Genomic DNA, 18,677 nt, shown 5'->3' on the forward strand with positions numbered 1-18,677 from the left:
TCTCTCTCTCTCTCTCTCTCTCTCTCTTAAAAATAGAAGAATAGAAGTATTGTCTATTTCAGTTTTGAAATCTTTCTAGGGAGGCTATGCAAGAGACTACTATCCAGTGGGTAGATAATGTTCCTTTGTTGGGCTCTACCTCTGCTTCCTAGACCACTGTTCTCCTGAGCCATTGGTTCTGCCCAAAAGGTCCCTCCTTTTCTGTTCTCTTTAGCCACCTCGGAAAATTGAGCTTTGGAGAGTATATTCTCCTTGTTCAGTTTTTTTTTTTTTTTCAGTCTTCTTTTTGTTCATATAAAGTTTGAGAACCAAGCATGGTTTTAAATCTCAGACAGTTAGCCTCTTTCATTTCAGATTTTCTTAAGAACTTGGCCAGCTTCTTACTGTTTGATTTCAGTAAGCTCTGTGTGCCAACAGTCAAACATACAGCTCCTTGCCAAACAAAATCTTCCCAGTTGCTATTGTTCTTTGATTTTTTTTAGTTTTTACTGAGAAATAATTGACGTACATCACTGTGTAAGTTTAAGGTATACAGCGTGATGGTTTAGTTTTTATATACTGTGATATTCTTTGAGTTTTAGACCCTATTCTTATCCCTCTGAATATAATTCCTGGTACCATGAGAATATGACAGTATTTTCTTTTCCTAAGACATTTTGTTTAACTGAGAGGAATTTATGGGTACTGCAATCTTCATTGTGAGACTCAGATATGTTTACACAGAGGTAATTTGATCCATTCTCGTGTTTCAGCGGTTTACATAATGATCAACTCTTGCTTTGAAACTTTTACGCAATTCTGAGGTTTAATAAGCCCCTTTTGGCACAAAGCATTTCTTAAAATTTTCTATTACTGTTTGGGTTTCAGAATCACTTGCCTTTTTCAACCATACAAGCCCCTGAGGGACAGAGGGAGAAAGAGAGAAGCAGACTCCCCGCTGAGCAGGGAGCCCAACTTAGGGCTTGATCCCAGGACCCATGACCTGAGCCCATGGCAGAATCTTAATCCTATATGCTTGTTCAATTCTACTTGCAAATTATTTAATTATTTTGTGAGATCACCTATTTCTTAGTAATACCTTTAAACATAACCAATAGCAACCAACACTTACTACTAACACTTTATTATTCCTTTACTTCCTTGGTGCTACAAGTTCATTATATACCTGACTTAATTTTTTTGTTATTGCAGTTGAGAGTTTACTAAATATTTCTTACTACATAATATGGACCTCTTTACTTTCATTTTCCAGTAATAACGCATTACTTCTTCACTGTGTTGTACCTTGTGAGGATAGGCATCCTTGCTTTGCTCCTGATCTTAGAGGAAAATCCTTCAATTTTTCACCATTGAGTATGATGTTAGCTGTAGGCTTGTCATATATGGCTTTAACTATGTTTAGGTGGTTTTCTACTATTTCTAGTTTGTTCAGTGTTTTTGTCCTGAAAGGGTGTTTCAATTTGTCAGGTGCTTTTTCTGAATTTGTTTAGATGATTGTATGATTTTTATCCTTCATTCTGTTAATGTGGTATATCCTATTGATTGATTTTTCATATGTTGAATCATCCTTTCACTCAAGGGATCAATTCTGCCATATTATGGTGTATGATTCTGTTAATGTGCTCTTTAATTTGGCTTGGTGGCATCACAATTCCAGACTTCAAGCTCTATTACAAAGCTGTGATCATCAAGACTGCATGGTACTAGCACAAAAACAGACACATATATCAATGGAACAGAATAAAGAACCCAGAAATGGACCCTCAACTCTATGGTCAACTAATCTTTGACAAAGCAGAAAAGAATTTCTAATGGAAAAAGATAATCTCTGATAAAAAGCGAAAATTGGACAGCTATATAGAGAAGAATGAAACTCAACTGTTTACCATACACAAAGATAAACTCTAAATGGATGAAAGACCTCAATATGAGACAGGAATCTATCAAAATACTAGAGGAGAACATAGGCACTAACCTCTTCAACATTGGCCACAGAAACTTCTTTCAAGACATGTCTCCAAATGCAAGGGAAACAAAAGCAAAATGAACTATTGGGACTTCATCAAGATTAAAAGCTTCTGTACAGCAAAAGAACATTCAACAAAACTAAAAGGCAACGTATGGAATGGGAGAAGATATTTGCAAATGACATATCAGATAACGGGCTGGTATCCAAGATGTATAGAGAACTTATCAAACTCAACACCCAAAGAACAAATAACCCAATCAAGAAATGGACAGAAGACATGAACAGACAGTTCTCCACAGAAGACATATAAATAGCCAACAGACACATGAAAAAATGCTCAACATCACTCATCATCAGGGAAATACAAGTCAAAACCACAGTGAGATACCACCTCACACCAGTCACAATGGCTACAATTAAGTCAGTAAACAATAGATGTTGGCGAGGATGCAGAGAAAGGGGAACCCTCTTACAAGCTGGTACAGCCACTCTGGAAAATGGTATGGAGGTTCCTCAAGAAGTTAAAAATAGAGCTATCCTAAGATCTGGCAATTGCACTACTAGGTGTTTATCCCAAAGATACAAATATAGTGATCCAAAGGACCACATGCACCTCAGTGTTCATAGCAGCAATGTCCACAATAACCAAATGGTGGAAAGAGCAGAGATGTCTATTGACAGAAGAGTGGACAAAGAAGGTACACAATGGAATATTACTCAGCCCTTGGAAAGGATGAATACTTACCACTTACGTTGACATGGGTGGAGCTGGAGGGTACTATGCTGAGTGAAATAAGCCAAAGACAGTTATCATATGCTTTAACTTATATGTGGACGATAAGAAACAGTGCAGAGGATCATATAGAAAGGGAGGGAAAACTGAATGGGAAGTCATCAGAGAGGGAGAAAAACCATGAGAGATTCTTAATTATAGGAAACAAACTGAGGGTCGCTGGGGAGCACATGTGTGGGGAGATGGGGTAATTGGGTGATGGGCATTAAGGAGGGCACGTGATATGATGAGCACTGGCTATTGTATGCAACTGATGAATTATTGAACACTAAAAACAAAAATGAACTAAGCGCATTCCCTTGCATAATCCTCAGATGGCCTTCACCACCATGTGACATTGAACAGACATGCTATCTATGTTTTTGCCTCAATTCCAAGTTTCAGATAGTTTCTGTGACACCAGAATTCTTTCAAAAAACATTTTCTAAAAGAGATTTGGTTGTATAAAGCAAAACTCCACTGTGTCGGTTAGGATGCCACATTCAACTTCAAGTTCCAATCGTACTGCTTTGCCATACTCCTATAGGAACAGCTTGTGTTTTTGCAAGTCTCTATCTCTTCCAGGCTGTTTTGTTCTGTTGCTTGACCTGAAGTCCTGAAGTAAGCTTTAATCTCCACAAAACACTCCAACAGAAGATAAAAGAAGGAACATTTCAACAGTAGTGAGAAAACTATGGAGAACATGGTGAAGTATAGAAATCCATGATTTCACTATTGCGGTAAATACTGAGTTTTAATGAAGTTTTATAAATACATTCACAGGATAAATGATAAAGTTATGTATAAATCCAAATAGTTTTCATCTCACAATTATAGGAAATGAAAAACTAATCTTTTTTTTTTTACATAGAGCTAGAAATACATTTTCTACTTTTCAGAATACTTGTCATTTGGAGAATGTGTCATAAGAGTGAAGTTTTAGAACTGGGAAATACATCTGTGTTCATTGGAATGGAAAAAGAAGCCAAAACAAATTAAACATATTTACCTTTTTTTTCTAAATGGAATTATGTTGCTACTGAGATATGCGGGATAACAGATTTCAGGACATCTCTTTGGAAACACTTGTTTTGGGAAAATTTTGTCTTTGGGAAATATGCAAATTTGCAAAATAATGCTTTTCTTCTCTGAATAAATATTTCAGAAGCATTGCTGTTTTGTACCAAGCATGTATGTGTGTGTGTGTGTGTGTGTGTGTGTGTGCGTGTGTTGTGTTTTTGTTTTTGTCTAATTTTGTATATTTCATTGGTCTTTCCATGATTATTATACTTTTTTATTGTGGTAAAAAATATAACATGATATCTACCCTCTTAACACATTTTAAGGGCATAGTAAAATATTAACAATAAGCACAATATTGTACAGCATATCTTTAGAACTTTTTCATCTTACATGACAAACTTCACACCCATTGGACAGCAATTCCTCATTTGCCCTGACCCCCCCGCCAAGCCTCTGGCAACTACTTTTCTACTCTCTGGTTATATGAATTTGACTATTTTAGATTCCTCATGTAAGTGGAATCATGCAGTATTTGTCCTTCTGTGACTGGTTTATGTCCTCAGGGATCATTTAAGTAGTAGCATAAAAAGAATTGTCTACTTTTATGGCCAAATAGTATTTCATTTTAAATACCATATTTTCTTCATCTCATCATCTGTTGATGGACATTGTAAATAATACTGCAATAAACATGGAATGCAGGTACCTCCTCAAGATCCTGATTTCAGTTATTTTAGATAAATAACCAGAAGTGCAATTGCTGGGTCACACAGTAGTTACATTTTTTAAATTTTTTTAGGAACTTCCATAGTGTTTTTGTACTTTGGATGCAACATTTTACATTCCCAACAAAAATATGCAAGGGTCCCATATATTTCCACATCCTTAACAATTCTTGTTATTTTGTGTTTTTTTTTTCATTTTATTTAAATTCTAGTTAGTTAAAATACAGTGTTATATTCGTTTCAGGTGTACAATATAGTGATTCAGCACTTCCATACATCACCCTGTGCTCATCGCAAGTGCCCTCCTTAATCCCTATCACCTATTTCACCCATCCCTCCACCCACCTCCCCTCTGGTAATCCTCAGTGTATTCTCTAGAGTTGAACTTGTTTCTTGGTTTGCCTCTCTCTCTTTTTGCCTTTTGCTCATTTGTTCTGTTTCTTAAATTCTACATATGAATGAAATCATACAGTATTTCTTTTTCTGATTGGCTTATTTTGCTTTGCATTATATTCTCTGGCTCTATCCATATTATTGCAAATGGCAAGATTTCATTCTTTTTTATGGCTGAATAATATTCCATTGTATGTATATGTGTGGATCTTTTATATGTGTGTATGTGTATATGTAAATTTACATATACACATACACACTACATCTTCTTTATCCATTTGTCTCTTGATGAACACTTGGGTTGCTTCCACAGTTTCCCTATTGTAAATAATATTGCAGTAAACAGAGCTGCATGTATCACTTTGAATTAGTGTTTTTGTATTTTTAAGGTAAATACCCAGTAGTGTGATTCCTGGATCATATGGTAGTTCTATTTTTTAAAATATTTTTTATTTGTTTATTTTGAGAGAGAGAGAGAGACAGAGTGAGAGAGAGCATGAGAGGGGAGGTCAGAGGGAGAAGCCGACTCCCCATGGAGCTGGGAGCCCGATGTGGGACTCGATCCCAGGGCTCTGGGACCATGACCTGAGCCGAAGGCAGTAGCTTAACCAACTGAGCCACCCAGGTGCCCAGGGTAGTTCTGTTTTTAATTATTTGAGAAATCTCCATACTGTTCACAGTGACTGTACCAGTTTGCATTCCTACCAACAGGGCAGGAGGGTTTTTTCTCCACATCCTCACCAACACTTTTTTCCTGTGTTTTTATTTTAGCCATTCTGACAAGTGTCAGCTGATATCTCAATGTAATTTTGATTTGCATTTTTCTGATGATGAATGATCCTGAGCATCTTTCTCTGAGTCTATTGGCTATCTGTATGTCTTCCTTGGAGAAATGTCTGTACATATCTTATGCCATCCCTTTAATTGGACTATTTGTTTTTTGGGTACTGTGTTGTATTAGTTCTCTATATATAGTTCTTTTTATTAGTTCTTTTTAGATTTTGGATGCTAACCTCTTATCAGATATGTCACTTGCAAATATTTTCTCCCATTCAATAGGTTGGCTTTTAGGTGATTGTTTCCTTAGCTGTGCAGAAACTTTATTTTGATGTAGTCTCAATCGTTTATTTTTGCTTTTGTTTCCCTTGCTCCAGGAGACATATCTAGAAAAATGTCACTACAACCAATGTCAGAGAGATTACTACCTGTGCTCTCTTCAAGGATTTTTATGGTTTCAAGGTCTCACATTTAGGTCTTTAATCCATTTTGAGTTTTTGTGTATGGGGTAAGAAAGTTTCATTCTTCTACATGTTGCTGTCCAGTTTTCTCAATACCATTTGTTGAAGAGACAATCTTTTTTGCCATTACATATTTTTCCTCCTTTGTCAGACTAATTGACCATATAATTGTGGGTTTATTTCTGTTTGTTTTTTTTATTTTGTTCCATTGACCTATGTGTCTGTTTTAGTGCTGATACCAATCTGTTCTAATTACTGCAGCTTTGTAATATAACTTGAAGCCTGGAGTTGTGATACATCCAGTTTTATTTTTCTCTTTCAAGATTGTTTTGGCTATTCAGGGTCTTTTGTGGTTCTATACAAATAGGATTGTTTGTTGTAGTTCTGTGAAAAATGATGTTGGTATTTTGATAGGGATTGCATTAAATGCATAGATTGCTTTGGGTAGTGTAGACATTCAATAATAAAATAACTAGGAATAAACTTAACTAAAGAGGTAAAAGATCTTTACTTCAAAAACTATAAAACATTGTTGAAAAAAATTGAAGACAACACAAAGAAATGAAATCACATTCCATGTTCATGGATTAGAAGAACAAATATTGTTGAAATTTCTATACCACAAGAAGTATTTCTTTATTAACTAACATATATGTTATTATCTTATGCAACCAACCATACACAGTTACAGAAATTGACCTTTCTATTTTACTAATGTTTTGGACTTTTATTTGAAGATAGGATAAATGATTCATTCTTTCAGTTTAAAAGGAATTATACACAGCAATATTAATAGAAAACAGAAGATATTTGATGAAAAATAAGATTCAAACAGTTCATACCAAAATATAAGCATTTATAAAATTTGTAAAATGAACTAATAATATTTGACAGGGATCATTTAATTCTACACTTGTCATTGAACACATTAACATTCCCGTCATCATTTTAAATCTCTCAATGTAATTCTAAATATAAATCTACCAAATATCAAATGTTGGGATTTAATATTGATGTTTTACGTCTTTTATCTCCTCCCCAAATTAGGCTTTGAAATCAAGTTGTCTCTTTTACAAAACATAGTTAAGAAGAAGCTAAAACAAACACTGAATATATTAAATAGACTGACTTTTCTGTTAGAGCATAAAATGGTCAATTTACTTGAAGATTTACATTTAAACAGTTGTGTTATTATCCTAATATGATAGAATTTTCCAAGGGAATATAACAAAACACATGAAGGAAAGAAACATTATCTAAAGAGAAAGAATGTTTTATTTTTTTTAAAAAAGCTTTTATATAAATATAGTAACTTTATATTTCATCTAGTTTATCAGTATTTTTATTTACTGCACAGTTAACAATTTGGTTTTTAAACCTTTAATATTCCCATGAAAGTATCTGATTAAAATATGAAAAAGAAACTTTCTCACAAAGCTTTCTGTGAGGATAAAACCTTACTCTTTCACTCACATCACAGTTAGCAAATTGCTTTCACATTCAATGTCTCTTTAATTTTCATCCCCACAAGCTGTATATTAGACAGTTTGGACAGGTGAAATTATTGCCATTGTTACATTTTAGATAAATAATGCTCAGGCCCAAAATTTGTACATGACTTACCCCTAGGTCACTGAGCTATCAAGTGGCAAGGCCAAAACTTGTTCTACAATTCAGATCTTGTATAGAGTGGCCTAGAAGAGAGTTTATATTTAGAAATATTTTATTATCATAATATTTCACCTTCTTTAAAGAACCAGTAATTCGTCTTTCCCCTAACACATTAGAGCATGAAATTCTTCTATTTTATTCAATTTATAAAAAATATTTCATAAGTGATAACTAAGATATTATACGGAGTCAAACTAAGATATTCTATGGAATCAAACTGTTCTATTCCACTTATGTTTGGAAATATGAACAGCTGTTGGAATGCACAGGTGAAAAATTTCAATTTGTATATAAAGGAGAAGTCTAGTGACTCTAAGGATAATAGAATTAAGGCAATTTACCTCTGCAAAGGAAAACTGCTCTGGGAATTATTTAAGGTGGTTAAATTACATAGCTTTCCCCCTACAAGCTGTCAACAATAAAGAGATTAAGACTTCATTTGCAAGCTTTATCTTTAATGCAAAATGACAGTAATTGACATTTAAAAACTGTATGGTACAAAACTCTACATGACACAGGCAGAAACTTGTATAAGATTTGGAGCCTAGCTCCTATACATATTCACTTCAATTGTCTATTACAAGATCTCGAGTGTTTTTGGTAGTTGAATGTTCTAAATATTACCCATGAGAATGCAAAAATGTTACCTGAGATAATACTATAGAAAATCAAATTATGGACACAGAGTACATATTACTTTTAACTTTTGGCCCTTCTTTAAGACTGAGAGACTTAGAATTCCTAAAAGGTAACATTATATGAATCAGTTGCCCTATTTGCATAATTTGCTTTTCAGTGCCAAGTAACAGGCTCTGACCCAGATGATCTCAAAGTGAACTGTCAGCAGGCCAATAAAAAAAATTGAGCAGATGGATGTCATTTTTCAAAATTAGGCTTTCTTTGACAATAATCATTCGTGATGTTCTAAGATAATAAGAATCAGTAGGAAGAATTCATCAGGCATTTTCTTACGTAAGTATGTTTACAGTTTACAGAGGCAGAGGGATGACTCACAGAAAGGAGGAAATTCCCTCCTAATTTCATGAGAGAGTTCCAGTATAAACACACACACACACACACACATCAGTTGCTTAGGGTTGAAGAATATAATACGTTCCTCCATGTTAAGCATGTTAGAATATCTCTCATTTTTATCCTGTGTATAAGTTTGGACAATTTTCATCTCCATTCCCAGTTTCTATATATTGTATTGCTGAAGTTGTAAAAAAGATCATCATATTTTATAAAGAACAATCTGTCTCTTCAATTAATGGCCAATGCTAAATTTGAAGTTTACATCCTACACACCAGTCTGGTTACAAAATAATTAATTTGATTCAGATGTTTAATTAAGCATGACAAGGAGGCTTTAGTTTTAAGTTAAGAGAGAAAAAAATGAAAGAGTCGCCTTGGAAAAGCCTGGAGCATATTTTGCAGAGCATCTTGGAACAAATAGTTTTAACTAAAGACTTAGTTAGCCTATTCCTTTGATGACTTCATTAACAAGTCAAAGTCTTCAGACCCATGAGGCCTATGACAGAGAATACTCTAGTAGCTAGATGTAGGACACATAGAGATGTAGGACACATAGAATTTGGATTTTTTGATCAAATTGTAATAAATACCTTTAATTAAGCAGGCTTTTCCTGGGGAGTTAAAGGAAAGAAAAAAGTGCCTCATTATTTATTTTTTGAGGCATTGCTTCTTCATTCCATGTTAACTGAAAGGGTCTTTTATTTATGGATATTATTATGACTTCCATAAATAGTCAATGCATACATAGTGCACATATTCCCTTTCTGTGTGCTCTATTATGTTATACAAATTCTCTTTGTTGATGTTCAAAACTATAATTAAAGCCAAGTCTTACTGTCTCCCCTTCACTAACACTTATATTTCGTTGTAAGCAAAGGAACAAGAGTTGAGCTTATCATGGTGATTTATTTGATTTTCATTTCAGTGATAAATTTACATCTGTCCTCACACAGAATGGAGAGCAATCAGTGAACATTCACAGAACTGACATAAAACCCAACTTAAATTTTCTAAAACCCAATAATCATTAGACAACCTGCAATTGCTTTTCTTTTTAAAATTTTCATTTATAAGAATATTTTGTGTAGAATTATAGTCTCTGTTAAGAAGTCAGGAAATGTCAACTTGTCTGACAAATGTTCTCATATCCTAGATTTACAGCAGTATCTATGCTCAGGAAGAGGTTTTAAAACAGGCAGCAATTTTATACAAATCCTTACAAAATAATCATGGATACCAAATCAAAGGCTGAATGTCATTCAGTAATATTTAACTAAAGGAAGGGAGGTGAACACCATGGGAGAAAGGAGGGGCATGAAATGGTGTCAAAATCTCTAGGGGAGATGTTTCAAATCTAAGAGTGCCTGAGTTTCTTTCGTTTTATTCCCCCCCCCCCAGAAGCTGTTTTCTTTTCTTTTCTTTTTTTAAATTTCTTTACAGTGTTCCAGAATTCATTGTTTATGCACCACACCCAGGGCTCCATGCAATATGTGAGTTCCTGAGTTTCTTATATGCTCTATGTCTCTGCCCAAGCCAAATAAAGAGCAATGAAAATCCACCGAAGCTAAGGGCAGAATATTGTATCTACCATCGGATACCAGATAGAGAAACACACACACACACACACACACACACACACACACAAACAAAACCCTTATAAACAATTGTTCTATTACAACAGCTATTCCCAGTACAATAGTGGGTTGTGTGGTGATCCTCTATCTTTAAAGATGTAAGAGGTTTTGAACCTAGCCCAGTCTTCCCTGTAACACTAAGGAATTTATGGGTGTATGTTAGATCCAAGAAGGTCTTCCTGAGCACTATGAATCAGACCAAGTACCTATATTTCATTGTCCAGGAGGTTTATCAAGTGATGTGTAACTAGTATTGATGAGACATAGTTGCGCCAGAGAATAGGAGCTACTTTTTACCCTTGAAGGCTCTACGTGCCTTGCAAGGTACAGAAGTTGAAGAGTCAAAGTAGTCTGTGCCAATTCAATCTCATATACTGTGATCATACATGTTCTAAGAATGGAGTGACTGGGGCATTAGTAGTTGTGTTTATAAATCAAAAGATCACTACAGTGCTTCTGTGTGTGCTGTGTTGCCTCCTGTTCAGTATCCCTTTTTATAACAAAGTAAACTTGATGTTGGGGAAAGTGCACTATGTATCCTAAGACTGACAACCCAAACTTAGACTTCTCCCTCTGGTTGATCAGAGTGTAACCTGTACACATCTATTTCATTGAGCTTCCATTTCATGTTTGAAGTGTACCTTTGGCTTTCCTGATAAAGTATGATTGTAGTATTATTCTGCTTCTTTTACTATACTTTTGATTTTACTTCAAAAACCCCTGACCTTTCTTCCATCTTCTAAGTGCATCAATTTACCACTGAGGTGGATGGATCAAAATTGTTAGACTTATACACATCTGGATTTTCATCCTAGTTCTGAAACTCAAGGATTATTTTATGCTGAGAAAATCAGTTAATTTCTTGGAGCATCAATTCTTATTGGTATGCCAATTCTTATTGGTATGCCAGGTGTTCCATATCTCATGATTTTATTTATACCACATATAAGATTATTTTGAATGTATAAATGGATGAATGAATGAAAACACACCTAGTAAATACACCTATATGGGGACACTTGGGTGGCTAAGTGTCTGCCTTCAGCTCAAGTCATGATCCCAGGGTTCTGGGATCGAATCCCAAACTGGGCTCCTTGCTCAGGAGGAAGACTACTTCTCCTTCTGCCTGCCTCTTCCCCTGCCTGTACTCTTTATCTCTCTCTCTCTGTCAAATGAATGAATGAATGAATCAATGAATAAATAAAATCTTTTAAAAATACACTTACATGAAACTATATGTTACAAAAATTAAGAATAGCTATAATCAGTCTTTGCATCTTATAATGCCTGTGGTGGGGGACACTAATATGTATTAATGGCATGCACTATACCATATATTTACATAGATTATATCACCCAAAACACCAATGTAAACACTATATTCATTTTACATAAAATCAGAAGTCCTGAGAGTTTTTGCCTGTAATTTGAACTTTATTAAATATAACTGCTAGGAATCAAGGACATTTTATCAATTTCATCAAGAGCATTGTATTAATACCATCATATGTAATCTTCTAAACAAGTCCATAAGTACTATGATCCCATTTCATAGAAAGAAATGGATATTTAGAATTATTAGCCTGTTGTGAAGCAAGTATTGAAGTTAAAGGTTGCCTTATTCTAAAGTCTATAATCTTTCAATTAATAAGGCTACCTCCAATTAATTCAGTAATTAGAACACAGTACGTGAGAAATATATATTTGATGAATGCATACAAATTACTTTTGTACTTTGTTCTTTTGAGGTAATATCATTTTATTATCTTACTCTGGAAAAGGGGTGCAATATCAATCAACCTGTAGATGACAGGAAAATATGTGGCTGATATTACAACAACTTATATTAACATCATCTCTGATAGAGAATTTTACAACATCTGGAACCACTAAAATTAGAAGAAATTTCAGAGTGTTAAAACAAAATGTAGTAAAGGAAGAAAATATTCTTATTTAAAAGACAGTATTTTTTAAAGGCCTCATTTAGATAGAGAGAGAGCTATTATTTTACTAAATTATATGTAATTGAAACTCTGCTACAACATTGCCCATAATCTGTTGAAGAGTGCAATTAGAATATTGAAGGGAAAACAGGATAATAGACAGAAAGGTGTGGGATGATAAAAAGTATAATTTGTTTGACTGGCATAGAAAAAGTTGACTGATGTAACAAAGCCAAGGACAGATGTTGGGAAAAAAAGGACTTTACAAGACAAAGGAAAGAAACACTATTTGTTTGGGTTGAATTGTGTCTCCCAACAAAAAAATATGTTAAAGTCCAAATCCCAGGAACCTTTGAATGAGACATTATTTCGAAATCAGGTCTTTGCAGATGTAATCAAGTTAAGATTAGGTTGTTAGAGTTAGTCTTAATCCAATATGACTAGTATATTTATAAGAAGAAGGAAACTTTGGGCACACACAGACAGGAGAATGCCATTTGAAAACACAAGCACATTAAGAGAAGACACTTATGTGTAGACAGAGGCAGAGATTGGAGTTATACTGTCACAAGCCAAGAACATCTCGGGTTTCCAAAACCTAGAAGACAAAAGGAAGGATCCTCCCCCAGAAGCTTAGAATCTTCATAGGGAGTAAGGCCCTGTCAAGATCCTTGATTTCAAACTTCCAGCCTCTAGAATTTAGAGTAAATTTCTATTGTTTTAAGCTACTAAGATTATGGTACTTCCTTAAAGCAGTTTCAGGAAACCAATATACTATTTTAATAACTTCATTGGCAGGGGGAACCCTAAAGACAAATAAACAAAAACCTCCACACTTACCTTTTCATAGGCGATAGAATATACAAAGTTGTTTTAGAGTAGGGAGTTGTGTGAAACTCTCAATTTTCACTCTGTAAATATCTTAACATGGGTATGTTCTCATTCTTGACAAAGATTTGAAGTGAAAATGAAAGCTTTTTCACTGTTTTATAAATCTGTGATAACATGATTTTTCTTTGTCTTGAACAATGAATATATTGTTTTCCTCATTGCTCTGTTTGCCAAATCTTGAAAAACTAAGAGCAAAGAAAAGTTGAGCCAACTTACATTTTCCTCTGAACTACCAAAGTTTTTTGAGGCTCACTTACTTCATAATTGCTTCAAGGGTTTTTACTTCTACTTTTTACTTTGATCTAGGGTCCTGGTCAGAGCAAACCACCAGAATACAGCAATTTAAAAATGAATAACTTATTTATATGAGTTATTTATTGCTGTGTAACAAATTACCCCAAAACTTAATGGCTTAAACCAACAACATTTATTATCTCCCAGACAATATGAGTCATGAATCTGAAAATGATTTAACTAGGCTTTAGGTTTCTCTCAAGACTGTTTACATCTATGGGCTCAACTGGGAGGAATGTGATTCCTCCTTTATTCAGGTGGTGCTGGCAGGATTAGGTTCCTCATGGGCTGCAGAACTGATGTCTTAGGTCCTCAAGAGCCATTGACTGGAGGCCTTCCTTGGTTCCTTGCCATGTGGGCCTCTCTTGATTTATCTTGATTTATGGCAGTTTGTTTTATTAAGTGAGAGGGCAAGAGAGAGTAGCAGCAAAAAACAGTACAGCACAATAGAAGGCATACACTTTTGTAACCTATTCACACAAATATTTTGCCATATTCTATTCATTAGAATAAGATATTCTAATAATTCCAATTCTATTCATTAAAAGCAAGTCAATGGATCCAACCTATCCTCAAGGGGAGGAATTACACAAAAGCATGAATATCAGGAAATTGTGTCACTGCAAGCCAAACTAGAAACTGCCTACCATATTACTGTGGGGCCAAATGATAAATATGGCTACCACCATTAAGTGATGATATATTTATTTATTGCAATAACAAATAAATAATAATAAATAACATATCAGAAGCTAAATCAATAGGTATAATATTGTAAAAAGACTTTTCAATCAATAATTAAGAAATTAGATAAGTTTTAATGAAAAAGTAAAAAAGAATGAATGAGAATTCAAAGTATTTTTGCAAATTCACATATCAATGCCAAACATTCAGCCAACAGTTTTACATATTCTGTACTGGATGAAAGCAAAAGCTTCGAAGTCATACACTCTTGGGTTCAAATCTACAATCCACCACTTAATAGTTTTGTGACTTTAGACAAGTTATTTAAAACTCTGAGTTCTTTTTCTTCTACTCTAAAGTGAGAGTTCTAATGCCTGCCTATGATATATTTAAATCTGATCTTTCATGTAAGGTATTTAACCTGAATAAATAATAGCCATTGTTAGTTTTATGACTTTTACTATTTTAGGATTATCATTTGCTCTGCAATGAAAGAAACAGTTTTAATTAGAACAGAAGGAATGTTTCAGTATTAGAATATAATTACTGACATCAGGAGTAATACACCAGGCAGATGTATAAGCTTCATTTACGGCAAGTGAAGACAAAAAAAAAAAAATCATTGAACGTGTGAAAAATTCTGCCAATAAACAGAAAACAAAATGTTACTCAAAGTAAGCACATGGAACAAAGTTGGGAAACTGACAGTACACTGAGGTATAAAGAAATAGGATGATGAAATTTGGTAGTGATTCCTAATAAAGATATCCTTCTACCTCAGGAATTAATTTCATTGATATTCACATATAGAGCAGTTTTGTGACCTAAAGATTCAGCTTGAAATCCATGATAGATTGGTTGCCTCTATGAGTCAGTCCAATTTTTCATCTTTCCCTGTATCCACTCCACTGGAAGCTTCTCTCACTAATAAGTAGTGGGGCATAAGGATGCTGTAAACATTCTGGGTGATGAGACAGTGCCAGAGAAGGATGTCTACCCATGTCCTTCATTTGGTTTTCCATAGATTCACTGTCTCATGAACATAAGACTCTTCAAAAGAAAAATGGCCACACATGTCTTACTGTTTGCCAGGCATTTTCATGAACAACACACACACACACAACCAACATAATATTTCTGACTTATTGAGTTAGTGATTATACCATTTGTACAGAAAAGAAATCTAGATTTGAGAAGAGTTAAGAGATAAACCTAAACAAAAACAGACACACAGATCAATGGAACAGAATAGAGAACCCAGAAATGGACCCAAAACTATGTGGTCAACTAATCTTCAACAAAGCAGGAAAGACTATCCAATGGAAAAAAGACAGTCTCTTCAGCAAATAGTGCTGACAAAACTGGACAGCAGCACACAGAAGATTCTGGACCACTTTCTTACACCATACACAAAAATAAATTCAAACTGGATAAAAGTCCTAAATGTGGGACAGGAAACTATAAAATTCTAGAGGAGGACACAGGCAGCAACCTTTTTGACCTCAGTGGTAGTAACTTCCTATTAGACACATCAGCAGAGACAAGGGAAACAAAAGCAAAAATAAACTATTGGGACTTATTAAGATAACAAGTTTCTGCACAGTGAAGGAAACAATCAACAAAACTAAAAAGCAGCCCATGGAGTAAGAGAAGGTATCTATCTGTAAAGGATATATCTGATAAAGGGCTAGTATCCAAAATCTATGAAGAACTTATCAAAGTCAACACCCAAAAAACAAATAATCCAGTTCAGAAATGGGTTGAAGACATGAATAGACACTTTTCCAAAGAGGACTTCCAGATGTCTAATAGACCTATGAAAAGATGGTCAACATCACTTATCAGGGAAATACAAGCCAAAACCACAATGAGATACCATCTCATGCCAGTCAGAATGGCTACAATTAACAATTCAGGAAATGACAGATGTTGGCAAGGATGCAGAGAAAGGGGAACACGCTTGCACCCTTGGTGGGAATGCAAATGGGTGCAGCCACTCTAGAGAACAATTTGGAGTTTCCTTAGAAAGTTAAAAATAGAACTACTCTATGATACAGCAACTGCACTACTAGCTATTTACCCAAAAGGATACAAAAATACAGAATCAAAGGGTACATGCACCCCAATGTTTATAGCAGCATTATTAATAATAGCCAAACTATGGAGAAAGCCCAAGTGTCCATCGACTGGTAAATGGATAAGGAAGATATGGTGTATATACACAATGGAATATTACTCAGCCATCAAAAAGAATGAAATCTTGCCATTTGCAATGAAATCATTGGAGCTAGAGTATATTACATTAAGCAAAGTAAGTCAGTCAGAGAAAGACAAATATCATATGATCTCATTCATAAGTGGAATTTAAGAAAGAAAATAGATGAACATATGGGAAGGGGAAAAGAAAAAAAGGAGACAGGGAAACAAGTCTAAGTAACTCTTAATGACAGAGAAAAAACGAAGGGTGGATGGAGGGAGATGGATGGGGGATGGGATAGATGGGTGATGGGTAATAAAGAGGACACTTGTGATGAGCACTGGGTGTTGTATGTAAATGACGAATTACTGAATTCTATCCCAGAAACCAATATTGCACTGTATGTTACCTAACAAAATTAAATTTTTTAAAAAAGTACATTAATAAAAGAGGTCTAAAATCACAGAGCTCATAAATGGCAGATATTGGGTTTAAACATAGGTCTTCCCACTCCTTTCCACTAAAATCCTTCTGCAAATAAAATGTTAGAGTTAAGATCAGATCAGATTGATCTAAAAGGTAAATGATTTAGAATATCTCAAGACAAATAATTTAGAATAACAAACTTTTTACATGACTTTGTGTTCATTTGCATTTGAGTTATATGTGTTTCCATGTTGCAAAACAAAATATTTTCATGGAACACAATGTAATGGGTGTTGTACACCAATTATTGCAGCTCACATGTTAAAGCCAGAAAATGCAGGTTCATAAGAACAATCACTTGATCTGCTTCCTCATGTATAATGATGGGTGAGAAAATTCCATCAGAAAATTTTATTTTGTTTCTGAAATCATAAAGCTCTAAAGAAAATAAAATTATATTTTAATCTCTTTTTTTTATATGTTTACTGTGTCCTTTTAGATAAAAAGCCAGGAATGAATAGATTATAGATCAATAAAATGCTGTGTAATGGCAGTGTAGATAACCTACAGAAAAACATTTATTAGGACTGAATAGATAAGCTAAAGTGAACTAGAATAGCTAAAACAATTTTGAAAAAAATATGTAATTGGAAGAATCATACTATTTGATCTTAAGAATTGCTATATAGCTACAATGTGATATTGACAGAGACACATAAATAGATCAATGGAACAAAAGAGCAAAAATGAACCAAAACATAGACCCACACAAATATATCCAACTGATTCTTCTGCAAAGTGTAAAAGCAATTCAATGGAAGGAAGATATTCTTTTCAGCAGTGTGTGAATAATTAGATATCCCTAGGCAAAATCAAACACAGAAAACACCTCATCCTGAACCTCACACTTCATACAAAAATTAACTCAAAAAATTACAGACTTAATGTAAAACTATCAGACTTCTAGAAGAGAACAGAAAAACAAACAAACAAAAAAAACCCAACTCCTGACCTATAGTTAGGCAAAGAGTTCTTCAAGAGGACACCATAAACACAATCTATAACAGAAAAATAAGGGTAAGTCGGGTATCACCAAATTAATTTTTTGGCTTTGCAAAAACTCTGCTAAGAGGATTAAAAGACAAGCCACAGATGAAGAATATTTGGAAATCATATATCTGATAAAGGACTCATCTGGTATTAAATGTATCAAACTGACATGTTGTATACCTCAAACTTAAACAATATTAACTATATCTCAATTAAAAAAATAAGAAGTGAAGAAAGTATATAAAGAACTATCTACACCCAACAGTAAGAAAATGAACAATCCAGTTAGAAAATGGGCAAAGGCTTGAATAGACACTCCACCAAGGATGTCCCACATGGACTTTCTGACTAATGAAGCAGAAGGTGAAAAGTTTTGGAAAATATTTGCTTTGCTGATATGGGTAGCAACTTTTTGTTTTCCTCTTTATGAATGTTCCTTCTTAGAAAATGTATATAATGTTTGGAAATATGAAATCCATCTTGAAATGAGAAAGACAAAATTCACATGATTGGTATGTGGAACAACAAGAAAAAAGAAAACCGATACCTTATTGACATTATTGAGATACTATATCAGCCTTTTCCCTATTTTTATAGATTTCCTCCTTCTCCTCTGAACATCTTCCCATGGGAAAAAATAATGTAGAAAATGAATACACTGGCAATGTGAGTTTTCTGTATTGTTTGAGAACATTCAATTCTGCTACAGTGGCCAAGAAGACAAATGGGGTA

The 18,677-nt window shown here is 34.2% G+C and overlaps 1 protein-coding gene across 1 annotated transcript in view; it reads left to right on the forward strand.

The window, feature by feature from the left end:
* Positions 1 to 18,677, forward strand: part of LOC125091806 (serine/threonine-protein phosphatase 4 regulatory subunit 3B-like) — a 122,664-nt gene that overhangs the window by 76,904 nt on the left and 27,083 nt on the right. The gene's annotated exons all lie outside the window — the stretch shown is intronic.

The sequence above is a fragment of the Lutra lutra genome, chromosome X (assembly GCF_902655055.1).
Source record: "Lutra lutra chromosome X, mLutLut1.2, whole genome shotgun sequence".
Classification (NCBI taxonomy): Eukaryota; Metazoa; Chordata; class Mammalia; order Carnivora; family Mustelidae; genus Lutra; species Lutra lutra.